We start from the raw sequence: 7,568 nt of genomic DNA, 5'->3' as shown, positions 1-7,568 counted from the left end.
ATGATTAAGGGTAGTTTAGAGGAGTATTTTAAATAATAAGAAACTGAAATGTTGGACTAAGGAATCGGGCATTGGTAGTTTTACTGTTTAATAGGTATTAGTAGGGTTTTATGCTATGTGTATATGTATTGAAATTACTTTTTTTTCTTTGATTGATAAGTATGTTTTTAATGAGTTAAGTGACTTGATGTTGGCAGGATTTGAACCTAGGTTTCTAGTATCATCACCTAAAAACATTATCAACTAAGTTAATTGGCACTTGTTGTATTTAAATTACTTTGATGATGGAATGAAATTAGCTAATCATCAATCAACTAAATTGCCTCCAAATGTTAATAGGATTTGGTTCCTTTGAAGTTGAAATCGCCTCGACCCATTTTTACTAAATAACGAAGAGGGTCCGATTGGTAAAGGGGGATTTTTTGATAATTAAGAGTCGCCACTTAGTTTAGGTCTAGGAGTCAAAAATAACTTCAAATGGATATGGACCGGTCCACGGATAAAAGAAATGGATAAGGGGTCAGATTATGAGTTTCGGAAGGTGTTAAACACCGAACCCGTCCAATCAAAATGATTGGTCTCTACTACGATCTAAGAAAAATCCTCAAGTCAAACAGGGAAGACTATAGTCAAGACTATGGTCCAATCATCATTATCAATTTATATCAGATGTGATAAACGAATCTTACGACTAAAATTCTTCGATTGTTATACGATTTATCGAATTTTGCACCAAAAGAATTTATGAAAAAACCTGAATCTCATCCCATATTCTAGAGTTCACATGGTAATATTTCCAAATCATCTAAAATAGAAACTCACGAAAAATCCTCCGAATAGGAAAATTATAAATACAAAACTGCTAAATTGAAACTTATGAAGCTTCTAAATTAAGAATTTAAAATTTCCTAAATTAGAATTTGAAGAATATATAATGAATTCCCAAATTAAAAATTTATAAAAATGAATTCTCAAAAATAGAAAGTTTCAAAAAATATAAATTTCTAAATTAGAAAATCTCAAAAATTCATGAACATGAAATTTCTAAATATGAAAATGTAAAATCTTCTAAATTAAGAAATTACTAAAATGTGAAATTTCTAAATTAGAAATTTATGAATATATATTTTTTCCAAAATAGAAAATCATGCAATTTCATATTAAAAAGTTTCAAATATGAATTTTCCAACAATTTGCCAATACAACTTCCCAAAAGAAGAATTTTATGAATATGGGATCCCAAATTAAAAAATCATGAATTTACAACGAATCACCAAGTTGGAAATTTACAAAATAACAATAAAAATATATTTTCGTTATTATGCTTACCAAATTAGAGATTGACAAATATCAATGCATACAAAATTTTCAAATTTGAAGAAAGATCCACATTCATCCAATTCCTAAAATAACCAAACGGGCATGCATACACAATTTTCAATTTTTTCAAAGCAATTATCATTCAACAACATGCATATTTACCAAGTCAAGAAGTGCATTAATTATATGGAATAACCTCAAAATAATACGAAGAGCTCGAATATCATCATAAATCAAGTAAATCTAATTCGAGCATAATGATCGTAAAAATAAAAATTAAAAAAACAATTAAAAAAACACTCTCCAAACCCTATCAATATGTGAAAATAAATAAAAGCATGAACACGATGAAGTCTTTTATTTATATTCCTCCCTTTTATACAGATACACTAGCTTCACCTGGTTGGAAGTTGGTAATGGATAATGAGATGAGAGAATTCCATGACACTTAGACATTGAAGCTTTCATCTATACTTCCTAATAAAATAACAGTAGACTGTAAATGAGTCTAGGCCATCAAATATCTCCTATATGGGTTAATTGAAAGGCTAAAGGCAATGTTAATATTTAAAGGTTATATTTAGACTTATGGATTTGATTATGTGGGGATTTTTCCCCTGGTAGTTTGCCTTAATTAAGTTAGGATACTATTATCTATGGTTGCATGTTGTGATTGGCATTTTTATCAGTTAGATATAAAAAATGCATTTCTTTATTGAGATCTACAAGAAGCAATTTATATGGACCAATCCCCAGGATATGTAGATCCTAGGAAGTCATAATTGGTATGCAAACTAAAGAAGTCCATTTATGGACTGAAGTAATCTCGTAGAGGTTGCTTTTTGACAAGTTCAACTCTATGGTATTGGATTATGATTTTTAGAAATCATATTTTGATCACTTAGTCTTCATTCAGAAGATGAGATGTGAGATTGTAGTGCTTATTGTATATGTTGATGACATAATCATTTGTGATAGTAACTTTGCAGGGATGGCTGAGTTGAAAACTCGTCTAGCTAAGCATTTCATACTAAAGATTTGGGGATCCTTCGATATTTCTTGGGTATTGAGATTATTAAATTTAAATATGGGATTAATTACTATTAGAGAAAATATATGTAGAATTTGTCGTTTAAGATTGATATACTTGGTTCTAGAATTGTAGATAGCCCTATGGATAGTTTGCTCAAGCTTGATGGTAAACAAACAGAGTTATTTGATGACCCTAGAAGATATAGACACTTAGTTGGTAAGCTCATTTGTCTTACATTAATTAGACCAAATATTATCTTGGTAGTAGGTGTTGCGAGTCACTCAAGCTTGATGGTAAACAAATAGAGTTATTTGATGCCCCTAGAAGATATAGACACTTAGTTGGTAAGCTCATTTGTCTTACATTAATTAGACCAAATATTATCTTGGTAGTAGGTGTTGCGAGCTAGTTTATGCATATTTTACGCCATCCACACTAGGACGTTGTGATCAGGATTTAAGACATCTTAAGAGTTCACCAAGCATTGGGCTATTGTACAGACCATCTAAAAATTGACAATTACAAGTTTTTTAAATGCAGATTGTGTTAGTAGTCACATTGGTGGAAAATCTACCTTGGGGTACTATACCTTTTTAGGAGGTAATTTAATTACTTAAAGGAATAAGAAGTAGACAGTAGTAATTTTACATTATTTATTAATAAGATAATGTATTTTAATATATATTACTTACATGTAAGTATATGGTTGTTACAAAATGATGGATCAATTCTTATTATTCAAAAGATTGTCATTTGTATATAAAGTTAACCATATAGTTCTCTACCATGTGAGCGAAATTGGAGTGTATTTAAAGCTAAATAATAATAATAATAAAAAAAAGAAATAGATTAACACATGCTATGCTAGAAGATTTAATTTACATAAGGACGAATTCAAAAATGAAGATAAATTGTGATGATCTTGAAAAGTGTGATACAAAAATAATTAATCTTCAACAACTTCTAGATTACGTGGATGATGGTTGTGAAGATTTTGAAAAAGAATATAAAGTTATACTAAATCATGAAGATATTCTTTTTGACTAGTTATTTGGATTTTAGCCATCTAGGTTGTGTCAAGAATTCTAGAAATCACTAAAAAAAAATATTTTTTTAATTTTGATTTATGTCATGGGACATATGTTGCTTTTGCACATTTTTTTATTTAAGATGTTTGAATTCAAACACATCTAGTTACTAGATTAGTAGATGTAACATTAATTAATATTAAGTTTTATCTATGTTGGTTATTAGATGGATTGTAATTATTTTTTTAATTGTGAATTTCTATTAATTGGATGAATGTGATTACAAATTATTTAGTTGTTTAAATATTTATAATTTAATTAGTAGATTAGACTTGATTTATCATATATATATTGAAATTTTAATTTTAATTTTTTTTAACTGTTGGATCTAAATTATACTTGAATTATTTCTATATTGTATTTTTATTGTTCTCCATTTTATTTTATTTTTGCAAATTTTTAAATGAACTGATGAATTACATTTCAGATCATTCTTGATTTATTTCCTTAACGTTTTATTGCCGTATACCGAAGTGCTAACTATGAGATGAATTAGGGTTGATGTCGTACTAATATAAGCAATAGAAATGAGTAGAATTAGTGGCTATGATACCATATTGAGTTCTATGAAATGACTTAGTTAAGGAGAGAGAAGATCTCACTTGCCTTTATATTAATATAAGAATGAAATTACACAAAAAATCTTACATACCCTTTACCATCTTTTCACCAACTAAACTAACTTACATCCCAATAGAAATAATTACAATTAGTCTTTTTGGGATATCTAATAAACAAGTATTTTCATACCATGTATTCCAACTTAATAGCTTCATCTTGTGAGCATATGTTGTAAGCATTAATTTGGTTCTACATTCATGTGCCTACATAATCTTTTACACAATCTAACATAAATCATGATGCGGAAATTAAATCGTTAACTATTCATGATTGCTTAAGATCAACCATGGATTTATAAATATTTACCTAGAGTTATTCAACATTTACATACCTACCTAGAATAGTGGTAGTAGTAGCCATTAATTTGATTGTTATGACGAATGAAACCCCTTTGATGATGATCTTTAGTCTCTTGACTCACCTTCTCCTCTTTGATCTTTCCTTCTATGGATTGTATCTTGATCAATGAAATTTAGATCTCCAATGTACTCTATACCTTGACACGGCTTTGACGTTAACACCATATATGAGTTCTGGGAAATCTTGATTTTCTTGATTGAGATCTCATTGTAATAGGGGAGCCGATCCATACATAGGAGTAGAGGGCTTAGATCCTCTGTAAATTAGAAACCTACCCATCATAAAATTCTAATTTTTCCCTTACAGGGGTTTCCCAAATTTTAGAAACTCTCAACCGACCTATATGTTATTGACTTAACCTTATAAGAAAATCCATCACAATTAAAATACATAAAGCTGTGAGGCTTAATTGGGCATCCAAAACTGTGTAGGTTTAACATCTGCATGATAACTACATATATTTTCAAATATTGTAAACTAGGCTTACGTCTTATGTGTAACTTATAAAGAGTCACCAGAACCAACTAAGATGGAACTCGATTTAGGATGTAAATGGTCGTGTTTAATGCATATGCCCACAATTAACCCGGAACATCTGTTAGACTTAACATTGGATGAACCATAACCAATAAGATTTGATTTTCCCTTTTAGTGACATTTTTTGTTATGGTTTACGAAAAGTGGTACACAAAGAGATAAACTTATTATTTTTTTAATTTATTTATAAAGTAGCTCATTTGAAAGGTATTTGTAACCTAATTTCGCTAAAGTGTCTTAATGAATTTCTCAAATTGTTTCTCCATCTTTGATTGATTTTTTAAAAGAATCAGACTTAAGGGATAATAGATAAGTATAACCATATCTAGGGAAACCATTAGTAAAGGAAATGAAATACATATATTGTTATCTCATAGTGATGGTCAATAAACTAGATACTAAGGCCCTGTTCGTTTGGGCTTTCGAAGCCGACTTTTTGAGCTTTTTGAGCTTTTAAGCCTAAAAAGCCATTAGATGCACGTTCGTTTCGGCTTTTTTAGCTTCAGTAAATTTTAAAAAAAAAACGTAAAAATGACTCTTTTTAATAGTCTCTCTATGCCGGCTTCTTCATTTGGCTCTTGCGCGAAGCTTGTTACCGAAAAACGGTTGAAGTGAAATTATAGAAATACCTCGCACCTTTAATTAAATTTACAAATGAGTTATAACCTAAATTCGACAGAGAGTCGAACCATTCTCTCTCAGCTTCGTCTCCTTCGATCGACTGTCACTCTTCTCGCTTCTCTCATCTTCGTCTCCTTCACCCGATCGACTGTCAATCCATCTCCCTTATCTCATCTACCTCTCTCACGTTACAAGAATCGAGAAACATTTACGTTTCTCGTCTTCTCCAGCAAGTTCGACCAAACGATCGACGATCTCATCTTTCGTTGTTGTAGAGATCTCCTCCCTCTCTCTCATCTTTTTCTCACAAACGAAAAGTCCTAACAGTAGACAGCAATATCGTCTCATTACAGACTTCGATTAGCGACCTCTTCTGTAACAGCAAATCGAGTCATTTGCTTTCCGCCATTAACGACCAAGTAAGGTATCAATTTTTAATTTGTTTATTTATTTTTATTTTTTTAAACGGAATTGTTTAATTTGTTTATTTCAGATGAGTTCTGATTTTGCTGTAAATCGACTTGATGAGTTCTTTTTATTTCGGATTGTTACCAATTCCTCCTAATTCAATGCTTAATTTGTTTAATTTTTTTTAAATTTGTTTATTTGTTTTTTTGATAATTTGTTTTATTTGTTTATTTCGGATGAGTTCTGATTTTGCTTTGAATTTTGGATAAATGTGCTTGCTACCTCACTTAACATGAAAATAGCTTATATTATTATTTTTCCCACATGTTTGTCTGCATTGGATGTCAACATATATTCTATATATTTTTGTGGACGTTTTCTGATTATGCCCACACAAAACACAAAATAAAAATTGAAACATGGGTGATGTCATAGGGCCTTTCAGTATTGATTTTGTAATGGTTTGGATTTGGTAATTATTTGGTTGATACAGATAAATTCTGAGAAAATTTTGTAAAAACTCCAAGCCTTTTTTTTTTTTATGCCATATGGGCACTCTTTTTATGGCTCACTCTAATTTTTTCAATTATTTTCGGATCCAATTGAAGAATGAAATCCTAACGGATAAATCATTTTCCAATGGATTTACTTTATAAAGTGCACTATTTGTGATTTGGCCACGTGATGTAAAATCGTAGATCCGGAGTTACATTGTAACCCAACTCCTAGTAGTATATGCTTTGCATACTCCCCCGTTTCTTCTGGTTGCTTATCTTTTTCCCCCAAGCTCTAACAAGGAGAAGTTCTGAACCAAAAAAATCAAAAACTCGCTTCGCATTCCAACAGTGCTCAATTTCTCCAAACAGAAATCCTAATAGTAGTGATAATCTGACTACCCCACGTGGCACACTCAATCAACTCTATTGACGTGACAAGTTCAGGAGCCACAGATCTGTATGCCTCTGGATACACGGTTCCCTCAGGATAGAATTTTTTATGGGGAGGTGCAGTTGTGTATGCTGAGGCATACAGATCTGCGACTCCCGAATTTGTCATGTTAAGAGAGTCGATTGGGTGTGCCATGTGGGATACTCACAATTCATAAATCTATTGTGGCAAAAACAATTCATATAATATGTATTTGTTTGAATGTTAATGTGTATGGGATATTATGTAGATGTCGGATTGTGTATGTGATGTTATGTGGATGTCGGATTGTATATAGGATGTTATATGAATGTCAGATTATATATGAGATGTTATGTGGATATAAATTGTGTATTATGCAGGTATTTTCTTTATTAGAAAAATTTCATATGTCCATTTTTAAGATGAGGTGCTGTCGAAATTTCGATAAAATCATAAAATTTATACATTTATTTAAATTGAAAATAATTATTTTAATCATTTTTTAATATAAATTGATTATATATATTAGTATAATTATATATTTATTGTATTTTGGTTATTTTTTGTGCATTATCAATATTAAGGGTATTCTAGTCATTTTACCAGAATCCAGCAATAAAAAGCTATAAAACGAACAGGCTTTTCTGACTTCTGTGCTTCTGTAACGAACA

This window comes from Akebia trifoliata, chromosome 12 (genome assembly GCF_017979445.1).
Source record: "Akebia trifoliata isolate Shusen 1 chromosome 12, ASM1797944v1, whole genome shotgun sequence".
Classification (NCBI taxonomy): domain Eukaryota; kingdom Viridiplantae; phylum Streptophyta; class Magnoliopsida; order Ranunculales; family Lardizabalaceae; genus Akebia; species Akebia trifoliata.
The sequence above is the reverse complement of the archived record's forward strand: the minus strand, read 5'-3'. Positions refer to the sequence as shown.